Below are 20,065 nucleotides of genomic sequence, written 5' to 3' on the forward strand. Positions count from 1 at the left end.
TAAAAGTTCAAAAAATAAGGTATACACAAAAAATTTAAAAATCTTTGGCTTTCACATCCATTTCTGATTTTCTGAATTTACAGTCAATGAAAAATACTTCTGTAATCACTGACAAATATTCATTGACAAGCTAAATCCATCTTACCTAAAGTAAAATGTTTAATTTATTTTCTGAATCCGGAGAAAAAAATGTATCCTAATACAATTTTGGTGGGAATGTAAGCTAGTATAACATTATATGGAAGACAGTATGGAGATTCCACAGAAATTTGAAAACATGTCTACCATATAACCCAACCATTCCACTCCTGGGAATTTACTCAAAGGAAATGAAATTGCTCCTGAGAGCTATCTGTACCCCCATATTTACAGGAGTTCAACTCATAATAATTAAGATATGGAGTCAACCCAGTTGTTTACCAGCTGATGACTGGATAAAGATATTGTGTTATATATACCATGACAGAATGAAATCTTATCTTTCACAGCAAAATGGATGTAACTGAAAATCATTATGCTTAGTGAAATAAGCCTTTCCACAAAAGACAAATATATGTTTTTCCTGATCCATGATAACTAATATACAGGTACAAAAATGCAATCTATATGAGTAAAATTCACACTGTGAGATTTGTTTATTGTTTATAGCCCTTGTCTATACTATTGAGGAACAGTAGTTTTTCTACTTACTACTTGTTGAATTCTTTGTTTAGTGGAGGGTTAAGCTTTTGATATAAAGTGAATTGTAATTAGATCATTGCAAACATAAAGATTAGAAAGGAAGGGAGAGGATAGTGAGGATGAATGAATGAGTGAGGGCAGGGTTGGAGGTGTTATTATGTCCTTAAAGCTGTATATATATATGAAATAGATTAAATTTATTCCCTTTATATAAATAAAAATTGCTTAAAAATAAATTGGAAATGGCAGTTTTTTGGTCTCTCATTGCTTTATAGGTCACTATTTTCTTAGCTAGTTCTTATTATAGAGTATTTTGAAGTATTTTAAATACTTACATTACTGTTTTTATTTAAAAATCATCACTAATAAATTACATTTTATTTTGAAAAAATTTTGAATATCACTCTAGAGAAGTTCTTAAAAGACATCCAACGCAAAAATTCTTATCATGCAGATGAAAGGACTTAAGACTAGGAGAGGTTAAGGATCTATTGTTAGTTCATGACAGATATGAAATTGTAGGACAGAACATCCTTTATCTGTATTCAATAAAGAATTAGAGTCATATTATAATAGTATAATATTTTCTGTAGATGTATTTGTGTTTAACAATGTTGAAATATTTTTCTTATTGCTTAAGTTGCTATTTTAAAAGGAAAACAATATATTATTAATTAAATGGGAATTCATTTTTATATTTTTGAGTTTAAAAGTTTATTACATTAAACCTTATTAAATAAATTGCTCTCATTAATCCAGAAACCATTATGTGTTTGTGTGTGCATAATTACACTGCATCCACCTAGGCATTGATAACTTCCAAATTGTTCAGAAGAGATTCTATATCTCAACATACTTCGTCACAATTGAGCTAGGATGTACATATTTCAAACTTTTAATCTCCTGCTTTTATTTTGACTTCTTAGCTCCTTAATCAGTGTTCCATGTTTTCTTCAAAGCCCTTTCAATTATTATGTTCTTGACACTGAAGTGTTTCAAACTGATAATAGTATTATAGATGCTTGACCTTATCAGTTTTTATTTATTTTTCAACCATCTCAAAATTTTAATGTAAGTTTCTGATGACAAGATATTTCTTTAATTGATAGCAGATTAAGACATCGTTAAAATTATCTCCACACATATATCATTATACAAATATGTGACATCCCCTATATTATTAAGATGGTTATTCTGAGTCCACATAAGCAGAGATTTTCTTTTATGAGTTAATGCTTACATCTACAACTAAAATACCGCAAGGTTACTCATAAGATTTACAAAAGAAAACATAAAATTTACCCTTTAGGATTTGAAAATATTTGATTCTTTCAAAACTGGAGATTTTTGTGAGAATAATACTTAGGATTAAAAACTAAATCTTTAAATTATGAGGACACACCAAATACTCAAGTGTTGAAAAAAAAAAAACTGGAGAAAAACAAACTGGTTTTGTCTAACTCCTTCTGAAGGATGAAATGTGACAGTAATCCAGAAACTAGCTTGGGAAATCTTGCTGAAAAGCTAAACAATGTGGGGAGGGAGAGATATGTTCTCCTATTTCTAAAGCACAAAAAGTAGAGAATCTCCCATGAAACAGGAGGTCAAAGATATTGAAATGTTTTGTGAAGCAGAAGTCTATCATGTTACTTCATTAACACATTATGAAACAAGTGGGGTGTGGCTTGTCATTGCAAAAATCAGTCCCTGGAAATGCCTTTTGGGCAAATAAGAAAATCTGAAGGTATACAAAAGATGACAAAAGCAAGAGTAGAGTGTACTGAGACATAATCTCCGAAGTAACCTATGTATGATGAAAAATGTGTGTGTAAAAAGGGAACACAGGTTTATAACTGGCAGGGAGCAAACATTACCCAGGAGTCCTTTGATTACTTAGTACTAGAACAGAATAATCCTAGATTCTAAGTCAGAGACTGACAATCAAAACAGGGTACTGCTTTCTTGTACCAACCCATGTTCTATTTCCCCCTAAGACCTCCTTCAGTGGTCATAATGAGGTAAGGAACTCAGTTCCAATATTTAGCTTTTCCTCTCTGTCAGGTCCTTGTACATAAGTGTTAAAAAAGTCAATAAAGTACTTTTCACCAGGGGGCAGAACAAGTATGCTAACTCTCTAAGAAACTGACATCAATAATACTTTCAGGGACATTTATGAACATGTGACATCAGTAAGAAATGAAACCTTGAAAACCCCAGAGATTTGGAGACTGCCTTTGCAACCTAAACTTAACTATACACAATGATATGTATTTGTGTGTGTGTGTGCAACCTAAACTTAACTATATACAATGATATGTATTTGTGCGTGTGTGTGTGTGTGTGTGTAGTGGTTATTTGCTTTAATTTTAAAGGACATTAAAACATTAGTTTTTGGGGGGCTAGTGCTGTGGCATAGTGGGGTAAACACCTACCCGAGGCACCAGCATCCCATATGGCTGCCAAGTCATGTCCCAGCATCTCCTTTGACAATCCCTCTGTCTGCTGTGGTCTGGAAAAGCCACAGAAGATGACCCAAGTGCTTGGGCCCCTGCACCCACGTGGGAGCCCCAGAAGAAGCTCCAAGCTCTGGCTTCTGATCCGCCCAGCTCTGGCCATTACAGCCACCTGGGCAGTAAATCAGCAGATGGAAGGCCTCTCTCTCTCCTTCTCTCTGTAACTCTAACTCTCAAATAAATAAATAAATAAATAAAATCTTTGAATAAAAAATAGTTTTTTGACTCATTACTTTTGGTCAATACTGTATTATCATTTCTATTTTTTTTTAAATATAAGGCCAAGTGTCTATAGGACTAGTAAGGAACTTTTGTGAAGATTTAATTTTTACTGTAAGAAAAGAGGAGTATTCTCTGCTTTTTAAGACATCTGCTTGTCTTGCTCTCAATCTTGATCTATTTACTTATCCATCTGTCTCTATCAACCACATCTACTCTATACAGCATAGGGACCATATTATACAAATCTTATTGCTTTGCATTCACTTGCTCTAAATCTGAGAATAATGTCAAATTCTTCCTTACTTTGTACCGGTCTCAGTGAGAGACTCCTTTTCTATCCCATTGTTTCTGCTTCATGAAAATTGCTACCGAAGTATAAAGAAATGCCATGTTTTCTTTGTAAATTATAGTAACACAATTCAAAGTAAGTAAGCATTTTTAACGTATGTTATTGGAGCTAAATACTGCTTTTATGGTATGAAAATCATTTAGGTATATGTTTCATTTTTATTTTAATCTATCTGTGGTATTTTGGCTGCTTTTTATTGCTAGCCTTTCTAAATCATTATGTTTTAGGTGTGTTTCTTGTACATAACATGAAGGCAGATATTGCATTGCTGGACAAATTAGAAATTTTCTTGGGGCCGGCGCTGTGGCACAGTGGGTTAAAGGCCTGGCCTGAAGCACTAACATCCCATATGGGCGTCGATTCTAGTCCCGGCTGCTCTTCTTCCGATCCAGCTCTCTGCTATTGCCTGGGAAACAGTAAGAAGATGGCCCAAGCATGCCCCAAATTGTACATCTCCTCCCTCTCTTATTCCCACTCATTTAACAGGGATCACTGTTCAGTTAAAATTCTCTAATTGTGTGTTAATTACAGAGTTCAACCACTAGTACTAGAATAAAAAAATACTAAAATGGATAAAGTATTACACAAGAGCTGATCAAGCCACTCTTTTTCATAGAGCCCATCTCACTTTTGTTAGTACTTATATAGGTCTACTTATGAAATTATTTATCTTAAATTGCCAGATAATTTAAATTTGACCTTTTCCCAAGTAAGTATGTTAATATATTTGGAGGACAAATTCAAAAGTGACCCAATTAGGATATGAAAATAGAAAGAAATTAAATAACGTGATACCAATGGATATTTAATTTTTTATTTTGTCTTAATTCTGTGATCACAAGAAGCCACATAGAATAGTAAGATTTTCTTTCTTTGAATTCTTAGAAAAATATTCATATTATTAGACTATTAGTTATATACTCATTCTTTAGTTTATAGAGAGAAAATTTACTACTGAATCAAATATTTCCCAAGTTATAAATAGGCAACTGCAGAGGCCAGCTGGCTAATACATTAGCCTTTGAAATAAGTAATGCTTAAAAATTGGAGATTTATACTGAGTTTTACAACCCAGAAAACAAAGTATATTAATAACCTTTTTTTCATTTACTGAAATGCACAATTAGATTTAGTGAAATGTTCCATACAATGACAAAATATAATATAGGGAATATTTATCTATTTTATTTATATCAGCATCAAAAAATAGGCCAGTTTTTGTCTTTATTACTCTATTTTCAATTCATTTTCCTACTTACATGCCTGGGAAAAAGTTTACACCCACGTGGGAGACCCGGAAGAAACTCCTGGCCCCTGGCTTCTGATAGGCACAGCCGTTGTGGCTATCTGGGGAGTGAACCAGCTGATGAAAGACCTCTGTCTCTGTATTGACATCTCTCTGTAACTCTGTCTTTCAAATAAATAAATGAGCTGTCAATGTATCTCAAGGATCTAGAAAAACAACAGCAAACCAAACCCAAAATTAGTAGAAGAAAATAAATATTTAAAATTAGAGAATTTTAACTGAAAAGTGATCCCTGTTAAATATAAGAGTGGGAATAAGAGAGGGAGGAGATGAACAATTTGGGGCATGCTCAATCGGACTTGCCCCAAATGGTGGAGTTAGAAACGTGCCAGGGCATTCCAATAAAATCCCATCAAGGTGGAATGTACCAATGCCATCTCACTAGTCCAAGTGATCATCTTCAGTTCACAATTGATCTCACTGATAGGTCTAATAGTCAAAGGGATCACACAAAAAAGACTAGTGTCTGCTAATACTAACTGATAGAACCAAAAAGGGAGAGAACGATCCAACATGAGAAGTGGGATACACAGCAAACTCACAGAATGGTAGATGTCCTAAATAACACTCTGGCCTCAGAATCAGCCCTTAAGGCATTCGGATCTGGCTCAAGAGCCCATGAGAGTATTTTAGGCATGGAAAGCCAAGACACTCTGGAAAAAAAAAAAAAAAAAAGACCTAAATGAAAGATCTCTGCAAGTGAGATCCCAGTGAAAGAACAGGCCATCAAAGAAGGAGGTACCTTTCTCTGAAGGGAGGAGAGAACTTCCACTTTGACTATGACCCTGTCGGAATAAGATCAAAGTCGGCGAACTCTAAAGGCTTCCATAGCCTTGGCAACTCATGACTAGAGCCTAGGGAGATTACTGACGCCATAAACAAGAGTGTCAAATTGGTAAGTCAGCAACAGGAGTCACTGTGTACTTACTTCTCATGTGGGATCTGTCCTTAATGTGTTGTCTAATGTGAAGTAATGCTATAACTAGTACTGAAACAGTATTTTTACACTTTGTGATTCTGTGTGGGTGCAAACTGATGAAATCTTTACTTAGTATATACTGAGTCGATCTCCTGTATATAAAGATAATTGAAAATGAAAAAAAAAAAACTTGGTGTTAAATCGGAAATTGCATAGAAAATTAATCAATTCTTAAAAAAATATGATGTAGGATCTCTGTCCTTTATGTGCTGTACATTGTGACTTAATACTATAACTAGTACTCCATCAGTATTTTTCACTTGGTGTTGCTATGTGAGAGCAAACTGTTGAAATCTTTACTTAATATATACTAAACTGATCTTCTGTATATAAAGAGAATTGAAAATGAATCTTGATGTTAATGGAAGGGAGAGGGAGTGGGAAAGGGGAGGGTTGCAGGTGGGAGGGAAGTTATGGGGGGGAAGCCATTGTAATCCATAAGCTGTACTTTGGAAATTTATATTCATTAAATAAAAGTTTAAGAAAAAAACATTACTCTTTACCTTGGAGGTATCATTGTACTATAATTTAAGAGAAATGATGTAATTATCTAATAAAAAATGAGTGATATAAATTATATGATGTCTATAAATAGAATGAAACCTCTAATAAATTTAATATATTTAATACAAAATGCCTTTAATAACATTTTCCTGCGCAGAAAACAATTCTGCAAAGGAAGAACAAGAGGGAAATAAAACAAATTATAAATGATATTTCACTTTTAGATGTCCAGAGTAAAGTTACTTCTGCAAATAAAATGCAAGTCTTTAATGTACAATTGTTTGCCTATTATTACACACAAATAAACCCCATGCAATTCACTTTGCTTTGGTTAATATGCACAATTGGTTTATAGAATTAGGCATACATGGCACCTAGTCTTGCCTTTAAAAAAAGATTTATTTATTTATTTGAAAGAGTTACACAGAGAGAGGAGAGACACACACACACAGAGAGAGAAAAAGAGAGAGTGTCTTCCATCTGATGGTTCACTCCCCAGATGGCCGCAACGGCATGCGCTGCACCGATCCAAAGCCAGGAGCCAGGAGCCTCCTCCAGGTCTCCCATGTGAGTACAGGGTCCCAAGGACTTGGACCATCTTCTACTGCTTTGCCAGGCCACAAGCAGAGAGCTGGATCAGAAGTGGAGCAGCTGGGTCTTGAGCTGGCGCCCAGTTGAGATGCCGGAACTTCAGGTCAGGGTGTTAACCCACTGTGCCACAGCGCCAGCCCCTAGTCTTGCCTTTGAAATTAACTGGCTGTGTGTTCTTAGTTTCTCTGTCACATGCATATAGTACTTGGATCCTGAGTTCACTGAGGAAAATGATGAGAGCTAATCAGGTAGCATAGCACATGTCAATCTAGTCAATAGATTTTGTGACCACTGCATAAGGCAGCTTGATGAATTGGTTGTCTTCACATTCACTCATGGTCTTCCTTCTTCAGGTCCAATGCTGTTTGGATAAAATATTCGTAAGTCACAAGGCAGCATGAAGAAAGTAGTCAACAGAACAGGGAAACTTGGAAGAAAAATCTGTTCTATTTTGTTTATCTTCTCAAAAAATTACATGTTTTGTTGGTCTTTTGTATTTTTTTAATTGAATTCATTTATTTCTGCTCTGTTCCTCATTATTTCTTGTCACCTGCTTATTTGAGGTTTGGTTTGTTCTTGTTTTCTATGACTTTAGGATACATCATTAGATTTTTTATTTAAGACATCTCTATTTTTAAATGTAAGCATTTAATATTACAAACATCACTTTTAATAAGGTTTTTCTTGTATTGAACAGGTTCTGATATATTGTGTTTTCATTTTCATTTATTTCAAGAAAATTTTTCATTTTCTTTTTAATTTATTCAATGGTCATTAAGTAGCATGTTGTTTAATGTATTTGTAATGTTCTATTATTGTTGATTTCTAATTTTATTTGTGGTCTGAGATGCTACATAATATCTTTTTAAATATACTTGAAAATGTTTCATGTGCTAATGAGAAGAATTTGTAGTTTGCAGCCATTGTCTGTAATGCTCTGCAAATGTCTGTTAGATCCATTTACTCAATAGTATGGTTCAACCCCTGTGGGGCATGAGCCTGGCCAGGCCAGGCCAGGCCAGGCCCAGCCCGGGTGCCCCCGCCCGAGCTGGAGCCAAGTAAGATGGCGCCCAGAGGAAGTAAGATGGGCGGAATCCAAAGTTGTCTACCACTAAAACTAATTGGCTGCGCAACAACAAGGGAGGTAACAAAACTAGTAACAAGTGTATAGACATAGGGCTAGTCCTATAGAAATCCCCCCATAAGGTGATTTTTTAAGTGATTGGTTGGTCCTTAGCCCTGCCCCAATGACTCTGCAGTTTTGTGTCATAAAAGGTACTATTATGCAGAAGGTGACTGAGTCCTTGCTAGACTTGGCTCCCCCCTGCGTCTGATTGTCTCCGGGACCAGGAGGCTGGGGAACGGGCGAGCGGCGCGCTTACCTTTCCTCGGACCCAGTCCATCCTTGTACGACGGGTGGACTAAGACTCAACATCTGGCGCCCAACGTGGGGCATGAACAGTTACTTTTCGGCCGAGGCTAAGCGGTCTCTCAGGGTAAGTGAAAACCTTAGTATGGTTTATGCAGTTTCGTCCCAAAAGGACCTGGCCTTAAAGGCCTTACGCTATATGTTAAAAAGTGTCTGGGTAGCTGTCATAACCTTGGCCCTTTGGATTCAGACGGCCAATCTCTTTTCTTGGAACACTTGGTTATGGGTGGAAAAACTCACCCTTAAGAGGGAGAGACACTTTGATACTGCCCTTAAAGCATCCTTCCACCCAGAGGCTATAACCCTAGCTTCTGAGGGCGGGAGGGAGAAAGAGGAAGTGCAAGACTTGGGAGAGCCTAAAGCCTCAGAGGAAGATGGCGGGGAGAGAAAATGGGCTAAGTTTGATCAGGAATGCAGAGAGCCTGTGGAGGCAGGAACTGTTGAGGTAAAAACAAAAGTAAAAATCGTCCCGCCTAGCGCATCCACCCTAGAAGGGCCGGGACCAGCCCCATACCTCCCCGGGGCAGAGGCGGACTCCCCCTATGTAGAGCCACGGAGGGAGCTTTGTGATCAGGGCACTTATGATTGCCCAGGAGGGGAGAGGAGAAATGAGGCGACCTTTGCGGAAGCTTATCCGGTGGACATAAAGCAGCATAGGGAAGTGAACTCTGGGCCAGGGAACCTGCTGCCTCAGGCCTACCCTGTTAATTTAGCTCCAGGCGGCAACAGAGCTCTGGAGTGGTATCTCTGGGAAGCGAAGGACTTAAAGGAGCTTCTCAAGGCAGTGGTGGAAGACAGGCCAAATTCCCCCTGGGCCCAAACCCTGCTGCAAGATATAGCCTATCACCCATGCGTCCCCAAGGACTGGTTGGATGTGGCCAAGGCAGTCCTCACAAGTTCACAGTTCATAAAGTGGTGCGCCTTCTTTAAGGAGGAGTGCCGGGTGAGTGCCGAAGCTAACCGAGCAGCCCAGCCAGCTATCCCTATTACATATGCTATGCTGGCTGGGATGGGGGAAGGGTTCTCTACGGGGATCCAGCAAGCTGTGCTACCTGCTCCGTACTGTGAACAAGTGAGGCAGGCAGGACTTAATGCTTGGTACAAGCTGGATGAGGGGCCCACAGAATCTCCCATCGCGGGGGTGCGACAAAAGCCAGGAGAGTCATTGCCAGATTTTGTAGTTAGGGTCGAACACAGTCTCCGTTGTAAGTTGCTGGCTGGGGACCTTCGGGATCAGTTTGTTAAAATGCTTGTTTGGGAAGGAATAAATGCTAATCATCTGAAGGCCTGCGCTGGCCGGAGGGAGGCTCATAAATCCCCAGAGGCAGTTAAAACTAAGGTGGGACTTTCAGGTGTGGCGGCAAACCCTAAAAGCCCAACACTGCCTCAACGCACTGCGCCTCCAATTCCGCCCATGTGGCCACCCCTTTATGGTTATTCACCTCCCTTGAATCGCCCGCCGCCATCTTGTAAACAGCGTGCCTACCCAACCCCATGGCCAGTCCTGCTAGGCCCCGATGTGCACAGTCTTCCCTGTAAATGGGGGACCATGGCTTTCTCTGCACTCTCTTCCAGTCAGTGTAGCCTGTTGCACCCGTGCAGGCCACAGCCAGATACTCTAGGGAGACTAGTCCTTGGACTGCTTTTTTCCTCTCCATTTACAATTCAATGCTGTCCTCACTAGGAGGGGGAAGAAAAAATGCCTTTGGCTACCACTGGCCTTACCTAAAAGAACAAAAACCTCAATCCATTAACCCTTTCCAACCTAATGAGTCTTTATTTGCAGTTAATAAGACTTTTTCTCCAGCACTATGGAAGTCTCATTCCCTGCGGCTTTGTTTCAAATGTGTTTCCCTGTCCTAAGCAATGGGCTCCCATGCTGATGACCAGCTCTTTTCTGTGCTGCTGTAGTTAACTTGTCTAAGAGTTTGCACGTGTCTTGAAGGTTTCGTGTTTTATTGAATTTGTCTGTCTTTAATGTTTGAGTGATTACCTAACTCTGATCAGATCTACCCCACAGCTTTGGTTAAAATACTCAGGTTATACGTACTAGTTTTTGGCTAAGCGGTTGACTCTCTTAACAGTTTAAATTCTCAAATGGAGTCTAACAACTTTGGGAGTTCCAGTAGGATCCCTGGAACTCTCAAAGGATGGGGCTCTAAATTTGTTAAAGTAACAACTGTTTGAGTCAATTCAAACTATGCAAAGTATATTAAAATGTTGTGAATAATGTCAGACCTGTGCTGTATTCATGTTTTTGCTTTCCAGCTAGAGTGGTCTTATAAATTGAGAGTAAATTCTGTGTATACAAGCCCTTATATTGTTAACTAAAGTAAGCCAATACAGATTGGTTCAGAGAATTAAGTTAATGCCAAAGCCCTTCGGTTTGCTTGGTAGCTCACTTGCTTGGTTTTATGCTTTAAATTTGTTTCTCTTAACGATGAAGATCTTTTCAAAGTTGTAAACATGTACTAGTGTCCATGTTTGCTGTCCAGGAGGAGTTAATGGTGTGGTATTCATTAATAACTCAGTGTCTTATGTATTGTGTACTTTTCACATCTTAAATTCGATAAGAGAGTTAGCATGTATTCTCATAGATTGTCCATACATGACAATTCAAGACTATGTAAAAGTAACTACGGGTATAAAGTTTCAGAAGGTGAGAGCAAGTCATAAAAGGTTTTAAAAGGTTTACAACTTTAAAATTGTTTACAGAGTTTTCTTTAAGTTATGTGCTAATGCCAAAATTACATTAACCTAAAGTTAAAGTAAAAAAATGTGTACTAATGTTGACAAATATCTGGAAATGGTCTCAATCGTAAATCTTGGAATCCGTTTTTGCAAAAACTGTAACGTCTATTTTAACAGTGTCTGCTTAATGGGTTACTCTGCCATTTCTAAAGTTAGGTCCTTTTTAGCTCTGTTAAATAGTTATGAGTTATAAGTTATGTGAGAATTTTGTGTACTAACTCTTATGTTCAAGGTGTTTATTTCTGGTTTATTCAATAACAAAAAACATAAAATTCATGTTCTGTCAAGGTAATCTATTGTGTACTCTACTGTCTCTGTTAAGTTCAAATTGATGAAAAGCATTGCTAAATACCTTTATGATTAGATCTGGTCTAAAAGTGTTAAGATCACCCTGTCTAATGAAGGGTTATCATTTCAGGATGTTAAAAAATTCTACTCTAAGTTCTGTTGGCACCTTTAACAAACTTTCTAAAAATCAAAGTTCTAAATTCTCTAAACTTTTGGTATCTCCAAAAGGGCCCCTGGAAATGTCAAAAGATATATCTCTCATCTTACAGAGATAATAACCAATTGGGATGTTTAAAAGTGCTGCCAAAATGTAAAATGATTCAACACTCTACTAAAATTCCTCACAACCCACAGGAACAGGCTATGGTAAAAAAAAAAAACCATCAATGCCTCAAAAAACAGTTATTAAAACAAAAAGGGGGAGTGGCTACCCCCCATCTACAGTTACATAAGGCCTTGTTTACCATCAATATTTTAAATTTTTTGAAAGGGTCAAGGGAGTCAAGGTTCCAAAAACATTGCAGACATTTAACCCCTAAACCTCAGGCGCTTGTTAGATGGAGAGACCCTCTCACCCGACTCTGGAGAGGGCCTGACCCACTGATTCAGTTGGGAAGAGGATTTGGCTGTGTGTTCCCCATAGGGGAGTTGACTCCAATTTAAATACTGGCCAGAAATATCAGGCCTATGCCTGATACAAGTAACAACCCACCCAGGGAGCAGTTTGCCCCTGAGGGAGATCCCCTTGTCTTTCCTCTTTCAGAAATGGATGGAGATCGAAATCCAAAGGCAGGTGATGATGCACTGTGATCCTGACAAGAAGTGCCCAGCCCAGTGACGGGGGATTCAATGACCCAAACGAGATCATCAAAACACTTCAGGAGGACCTAAAAAAGACAAAGAGAACTCCAAGAAAGCCTCTTTTGGATGAGCCTTAATGGACTCTTTCCCTACCTCTTCTCTCTTCTTGGACTGCTTCTTGCCCTGCTTTTAATCCTTGCTATTGGCCCATGCATAATGAATAGGCTTATACAGTTTATACAACAGCGCATAGAGGCAACAAGGGTAAGACAGGTTGAGGTTCATTACCAGAGGCTGCTAGCCACAGAGGGCTACGATCCCCTGAACTGGGAAAGAGCCCCCAGTGCTCTCCACATTGCCAATGACGGGTAAAATTCCGGATGAACCGGAACAACCTAAGACAGGCGGTGGAAAAAGCTCACCACGCCCCCATAATTACAAGTCACGCGACAGCCCAAGACGGGTAAAGCACCCAGCGTCCTGCACCAACCTAAGACAGGGCTCATGGCCAAGCTGCCTGGGTTTCCAATGACGGGTAAGGGCAAGGACGGCTGGGGGCAACCTAAGACAGGGACCGCGTGCTAAAACAAAAAGGGGGAATCTGTGGGGCATGAGCCTGGCCAGGCCAGGCCAGGCCAGGCCCAGCCCGGGTGCCCCCGCCCGAGCTGGAGCCAAGTAAGATGGCGCCCAGAGGAAGTAAGATGGGCGGAATCCAAAGTTGTCTACCACTAAAACTAATTGGCTGCGCAACAACAAGGGAGGTAACAAAACTAGTAACAAGTGTATAGACATAGGGCTAGTCCTATAGAAATCCCCCCATAAGGTGATTTTTTAAGTGATTGGTTGGTCCTTAGCCCTGCCCCAATGACTCTGCAGTTTTGTGTCATAAAAGGTACTATTATGCAGAAGGTGACTGAGTCCTTACTAGACTTGGCTCCCCGCTGCGTCTGATTGTCTCCGGGACCAGGAGGCTGGGGAACGGGCGAGCGGCGCGCTTACCTTTCCTCGGACCCAGTCCATCCTTGTACGGGTGGACTAAGACCCAACAAACCCCAACGTATTTTTGTTGATTTTCTGTAAGGATGATCTGTCTAGTGATGATAATAGGATGTTGAAGTCACCGACTGTTATTGTATTGGATTGTATCTCCCTTCGTGTGCAATGGTATTTGCTGTATATATCTGGGTGGTCTTGTGCAGGGTGCATATATTTATGATATTTATATCTTCTTGCTGAATCAATCCTTTTGTTAAAATATATTGTTCTTCTTTTGTCTCTTTTTTACAGTTTTTGATTTAAAGCCTGTTCTATTTGAAATGAAGATATCTACTCCTGTTTATTTTTTATTTTTATTTTTGCCTGGCAGATATTTCACAGCTTTTCATTTTCAGTACATGTGTAGTAACACAGCATTAGGCAACATTATTTCAGGCAACTTATTTGTGAAGTAAGTTGTTTTCAGACAACATTTAGAGGCGTCCAGGTTTTTTTTCCATTCAGCAAAACTAAATCTTTTAGCAAGAATATTTAACCTATTTACATTCAAGGTTGGTACTGATACATAAGAATGAACACTTGTCATTTTGTTGAATTGCTATTAATTATACCAGCTGCATTATGGAATTTGAAGGTGTCATGTATTTTCATGATGTTTAGTTCTAACACAGGACTCTCTACAGAATTTCATGTGAGGCTGGTCTACTGGTAATGAATTCTCTCAGCTTTTGTTTATCTGGAAGATGCCTTATTTCTCCATCACTTCTAACACATTGGTTTGCTATATATAATATTCTTTGTTGGAATTTTTTTTTTCTTTCAAGAACTTGAGTATATCATCTCACTCCCTTCTGGCATGTAGGGTTTCTGCTAAGAACTCTGATGTTCCATGGATCAGTTCTCCTTTGTATGTAACTTGACAATTTTCTGTTAGTTCCTCTGAAAGCATTGGGTTTCTTTGGCACCCCACCTGCAAATTCCTACTTTGGTCATTGGACTCACTTGTAGGTTCATTGCAGACTTCAAATGCAAGGTATATATGTGTCCAGTGTCTATCTCTCTATTATATATAAAATGTGATTTTGGGGGATGATATCATATTATGATATGAGTGAGCTACACTTTTAGATATACAGAGGGATTACCTGCAATATCCTTGCTGGCTTTCCATATTGGCAAATGTCCATTACATTCAGCTTTTTTTTCAAGGCTTTGTAGTATCTGTTCTGTGCCCTAGTCAGTCTCATAATACTATTATTAGTTTATTATATACTTTTTCTAAAGAGGCACTTAGAAAAAAATTTAGGGCAAATGAATTACACAAAAAACACATAAATTCAAAACCAGGATTACTGACTGTCATAATTCTGAATACTAAGTAAAAGGTGGGAAGAGAGAGGCCTAAGGACTTAGCCACAGACAGGATCCAAGTTAGAATATACATATAAACTGTACTATGGAACCTTAAATTACTTGAGGTGATGCTATGTTCTATGAACATGTGATGATTAAGGGAGATGCTGACTGACATGGTCTGAGGCACAAAAGACTATTGCATAAGAAACCTTCAACAAGTTCAAACAACGTTTACTGCACCCTTTCATTTTCAGTAACATTCTTTGACACCCCTCCTCTGATGTATTTTCTTTTTTGGAAAATAGGTCACATCTCATTTTATGTGTTGTGATAAAAAGATAAGATGTAACATTTTTTAATATATATATATATGCATATCCTAAATGAAAACAGAGGAAAAATATTCCTAAATATCACAAAGCTTTCATTCCTTCTTGCTCTGTAGGACCTCTTTATTCCTTGAGGGGGGGTTTATCATACCACACCACTCCTGGAATATCTATCTCCATTTCTTGGTCCCTGTATCTTGGGAAGATTTGCTACTCTCTGGGGAAATTCTGATTGCAAGGTAAACAAGCACTAAGTACTCCTGGAACTTTGGAGTTTGATGGAGAACCTTATGGAGAAGCAAGTCCCGTCTCATTGTAACCTGAATTTCTATAGACATGGTAACTTAACTCACACATTCCTTCCTACTGAGTTAGGCTAAAGGTATCACTCTATACTTACCCAACTTCTCTCATCATTTGGAAGCAGAGCAAGCAATAGAGCTGAGCACTGCAAGGTACATGTGGACCACAATGATTGTCTACCACTGGATTCACATCAAAAACTGAGCCGGTTTTGAATGGATCCCATTTAATTGTAAAATCCAAAATGTCATGGGTTCTCGCTGTCATCTATGTAAGTCCATTACAGACATCCCACTACCATGAACAGCATTTCAGGGACACACAGAAGGGACATTGTTGTCTCACAAGTAAGAGTGAGGGTATCTTATAAAAGTGGCTGATACCCTAGTATTAGGAATCTCATTCTCTAATTCAAGAGGGAGTAATAAAAAGATATAAATAGAATTCCAACAGCTATTTGAGAATAAGAGAAATGTTTGAAGTTTTGTGTAAAAGAATCTCAAGCAAGAAGTGCAGCCTCATACAGTCTAACATTTTCATAAAATCTCAGGAAAGGAAGTATTCCTAACCACTAGCATTGCATACTTAAAGATAGGACAGCTTGCAGCCTTTTTAAATCCTAAAGTTGAATCAAATGCTAGAGCACTTTTGTTACCCAAAAAGGAGCCTGGTACTCTTGAGCAATGACCAGCAACTGTTGGTACAATTTCTGCCTCTACTGATTGTCTCTTCTGTGCATTAACATAATTAGATATGCATAAGCTGCAGATTTTGTGTCTGGTTGCTTTCATTCAGCATAGTATTTGTTATAATCATACATATCATAGCATACATAAATATTATGTCCTTTTATGTATGAATCATATTCCATTGCATGATTATGCCATTTTGATTATGTTTTTCAGTTAATTAGAATTTGAGTTATATCTCTTTTGAATATTATGAATAATACTTCTATGAATACTTCAATACCAGTTTTAATGTAAGCATATATATTTTATATATACCTAGGAATATAGTTATTGGGTCACGCTATATCTCTATGTAATTTTAAATAACAGTGTTAGATAGAAATGATTTAAAAAAACACTGATATCCTATCATAATTAGCCATGATATTAACTGTGGGTATTTTATAGATTACTTTAATTCTATTGCTAATTCTTTGAATGATTTTGTTTTTTTCATCTATTAAAACAGTTGCACATGTATATATGAGTGTATACATGCATTTATGTTTCATTCTACTAATATGGTGAATTATATTGATTGTTTTTGATATGGTAAACCAACTTTTCTTCCTGAATTAAATGCTGCTTATATAAAAAATGGGGGGACATAGGTGTGGTTCATTAATTGTGACAAATATACTATGATGAGATGTAGAGAAAGTGCAGCAGGGATTTACAGGAACTTTGTGTATTGCTACCTAACAATTTTGGTTTGGTAAATTTAAAGCTATTCTGGAATAAAATGTTAAAAATAAGTGGATTGGGCCATGGCATATATTTTAAATTTACTTTGATAATAAATTGCTGAAGAATTTTGTACTTTTATTCATTAAGATTGTGTTGTTCACTAACTCCATTCTTGTGATGTCTTGATTATCAGTGGTATTTCTATATAGTTTATATTTTTACATCTTTAGATATAGACAGAATGTAAGAGAGAGAGAGAGAGAGAGAGCGAGAGAGAGAGAGAGAGAATCCCCCAGCCACTGGTTCGCTCTTGGATGAGCTGGGCCAAAGCCAGGAGTCAGGGGTTTCATCAAGGTCTCACACACAGGTGGCAGGAGCCCAAGTACTTGGGCCATCCTCTGCAGCTTTCCTAGGGCACTGACAGGAAGCAGAATTGGCATGCAAACTGGCACCATGAGAGATGCCAGTGTCACAGGTGATAGCTTTATCTGCGACACCACAACGCCATCCCCAAATTTGTTTAGTTTTTATCCTCTTTCTTTACTGTGACTTGATTTCGGGTTTAAGATATTGTCATATAAAATGTTTGTTTTCCACCTGTCTATCTCTTTTCTTTATTTCATCAATTATTGCCTTCCTTTGAGATAAATAAGTATTTCTGTATATAGTCTTTATTACTCAATTTCAGTTGCCATAACAAAGTACCACAGACTACATTGCTCAGACAGCAGGCATTTAGTTTCTTACATGTCTGAAGTCCAAGATCAATGTATGCAAATGCCTTCTGACTGTATGTTTACGTGGTGTTTTCTCATAAACCCTTAGAAAAGAAAAAAATCAATGGTGTTCCTTTTGCATATAATAACTCCAATCCAGTGGTATGAAAATCCTATCCCTATTACCTGGTGTAACCTTAATTACCACTGAAAAGCCTTAATCTCTAGGAATAGTAACTTTGGAGATTAAGACTTCAGCACATGAATTTTGCAGAGACACAATTCAGTGCATAACATAATTTTAATTCCCTTGCCACTTTTTCCTATCTGACATACACACACACACACACATCTCCATATATGTATTCCTATAGATCTATGAAATGATCTCAGTGGTAGCCTGAAGATTACAATGATGAATCTAGTTTTGATTAATGATATGTTTCTTTCAGTAATTTGTAAAAAATTTCCTGTGTTCCTATATAATTTTGTTGGTAATCTTTCCTGCAGTTATTGTTATGTTTTATCTTTGCACATTGTTTTCCCATCAATATCATATGACCATACCACTTACTCATTTGTGTTTTAAATGGAATGGGATAACACGGAGTTACAAACAAAAAGAGACTTTTACTCCATTATTACATGTATTTTTTGTTTATTCATGAAGGTTGGAGTTACCCTTTGACGTTATTTTCCTGTTGCCAAAAGGACCCTTAGAATTCTTGCAAGAGAGGTCTGCTAGCGATGAACTCTGTGTTACTGTTTAACTAAAAATGATTTAAAGTCTCGGCAATCTTGGAAGATAGTTTTGCTGGATATAGAATTATTGCTCAATAATATTTTTTCTTTCAGCATATTTAATATGTCAAGACTTTCCTGCCTTCCATGCTTTCTGATGAGAAATTAATGTTAATTTTTTTTCACAATTGTTGTGGTTAATGTGTCACTTGTTTTACTCTTTTCCATATTCTCTGTATGTCTTTGGGTTCTGCTAATTTAATTATGAGGTGTCTACATCTTTGTCTTTTTGCCTTTTCCTGTGAAAAGTTTACCAGTGCTTGGATAGTAGATAAATGAACTTTAAAATTTGGGAACTGATTAGTCATTATTTGCGCATTTTATTCTCCTTTCTCTTTTACTGCCTAAGCATCACTTTATTCATATCATGATGACATCCAAGTTCTTAATAGTGTATTCATTTTTAAAATTTTATTTCTGTTCCTAGACTATGCAATCTAATTAAATTCTGTTTGAGTTCATTAATTATTTATTCTACCTGCTTAAAACTTGTTTAACCCACATGAGTTAATTTTTCATTTCAGCTATTGTATTTCTTCAACCACAGACTGCTACTTGATTCCTTTATATATTTTGATTCTCTTTATTGAGATTCTCTACTTAGTGAGATATCTTTTTCACCTTTTCTTTAGTTTTTAGACACTGATTTTAAATCTATTTAAGCCATATCCTCAATAGTCAATTCAAAGTTTGATAAAGCTAAATGTTAGGATTCCTGTGAAATAGTTCTAATTATTTTTGTCTTGTTTCTAAGCCATAATTTCTTATTTATGTTTATGTCTCATAATCTCTTATTTCCACATTCTGATATTGTCTTTAGATTTATAATTTATATATTTGTATAGCAGAGTGACAGAGAGAGAGAGAGAGAGAGAGAGAGAGAGAGAGATGGAAAGATTGATTTCTTTCATCCACTGGTTCACTCTCCACAGACCACAATGGCCTGGTCTGGATCAGGCTGAAGGCAGGAGCTTGAAATTGTACTATTTTCTCTCATTTGGATATCACTGGCCCAAGTACTTGGGCTACCATCTACTGCCTTCCCAAGCACATTTTTCAGGTAGCTGGATCAGAAACAGAGAAGCCTGGGCTCAAACCAGTGCTCTGCTATGGAGTGCTGGTGTCAAAAGTAGTGGCTTAACTCACTGAGCCACAATGCTGGACCTCTACTCTGTTATTTTAAGTAATATGTCACAGCAATACTGTAAATGAATTCAAAACACAGGTTTTGTTGTTCTTGATCATTGTATTTTTATTTGCTTGTAGTTTATTTTTCTGATCTAATTATTTAAAGTCTGCTATTTGTTGTATTAATCTTTAACATACAGAGAAAGGTTCTCAAAAGATTAATTGTGCTTATTTGGGAATAGCATTGCAAAGAAAATCCATTTTCTATAGCAAACAATGGGCACGTTAAGTGGATTGCTGCAGAGAGTCATTTTCAAAGACAAATGAAGAGGATTATATAAGATACTTTGAAACCATAATCCTTGGCTATAAGAACAATAACAAAGAAAGTGGCAGTCCAAGAAAAAATAGACACATGTTGGACAGACATCCTTCAAGAAATGTTTTAAGATGCTTTTCTAAAAATATGTATTTATTCATTCATTCATACTCTCATTCTTTCATTAGAGAGGAAAGAGGGAAAGAGAGAGAGTAAGTAAAAGGCACTTCCATCTACTGGTTTGTTCCCCAAATTCCAGCTGTACCATTTGGCTGGGGTCAGAGC

This window comes from Lepus europaeus, chromosome 6 (genome assembly GCF_033115175.1).
Source record: "Lepus europaeus isolate LE1 chromosome 6, mLepTim1.pri, whole genome shotgun sequence".
Lineage (NCBI taxonomy): Eukaryota > Metazoa > Chordata > Mammalia > Lagomorpha > Leporidae > Lepus > Lepus europaeus.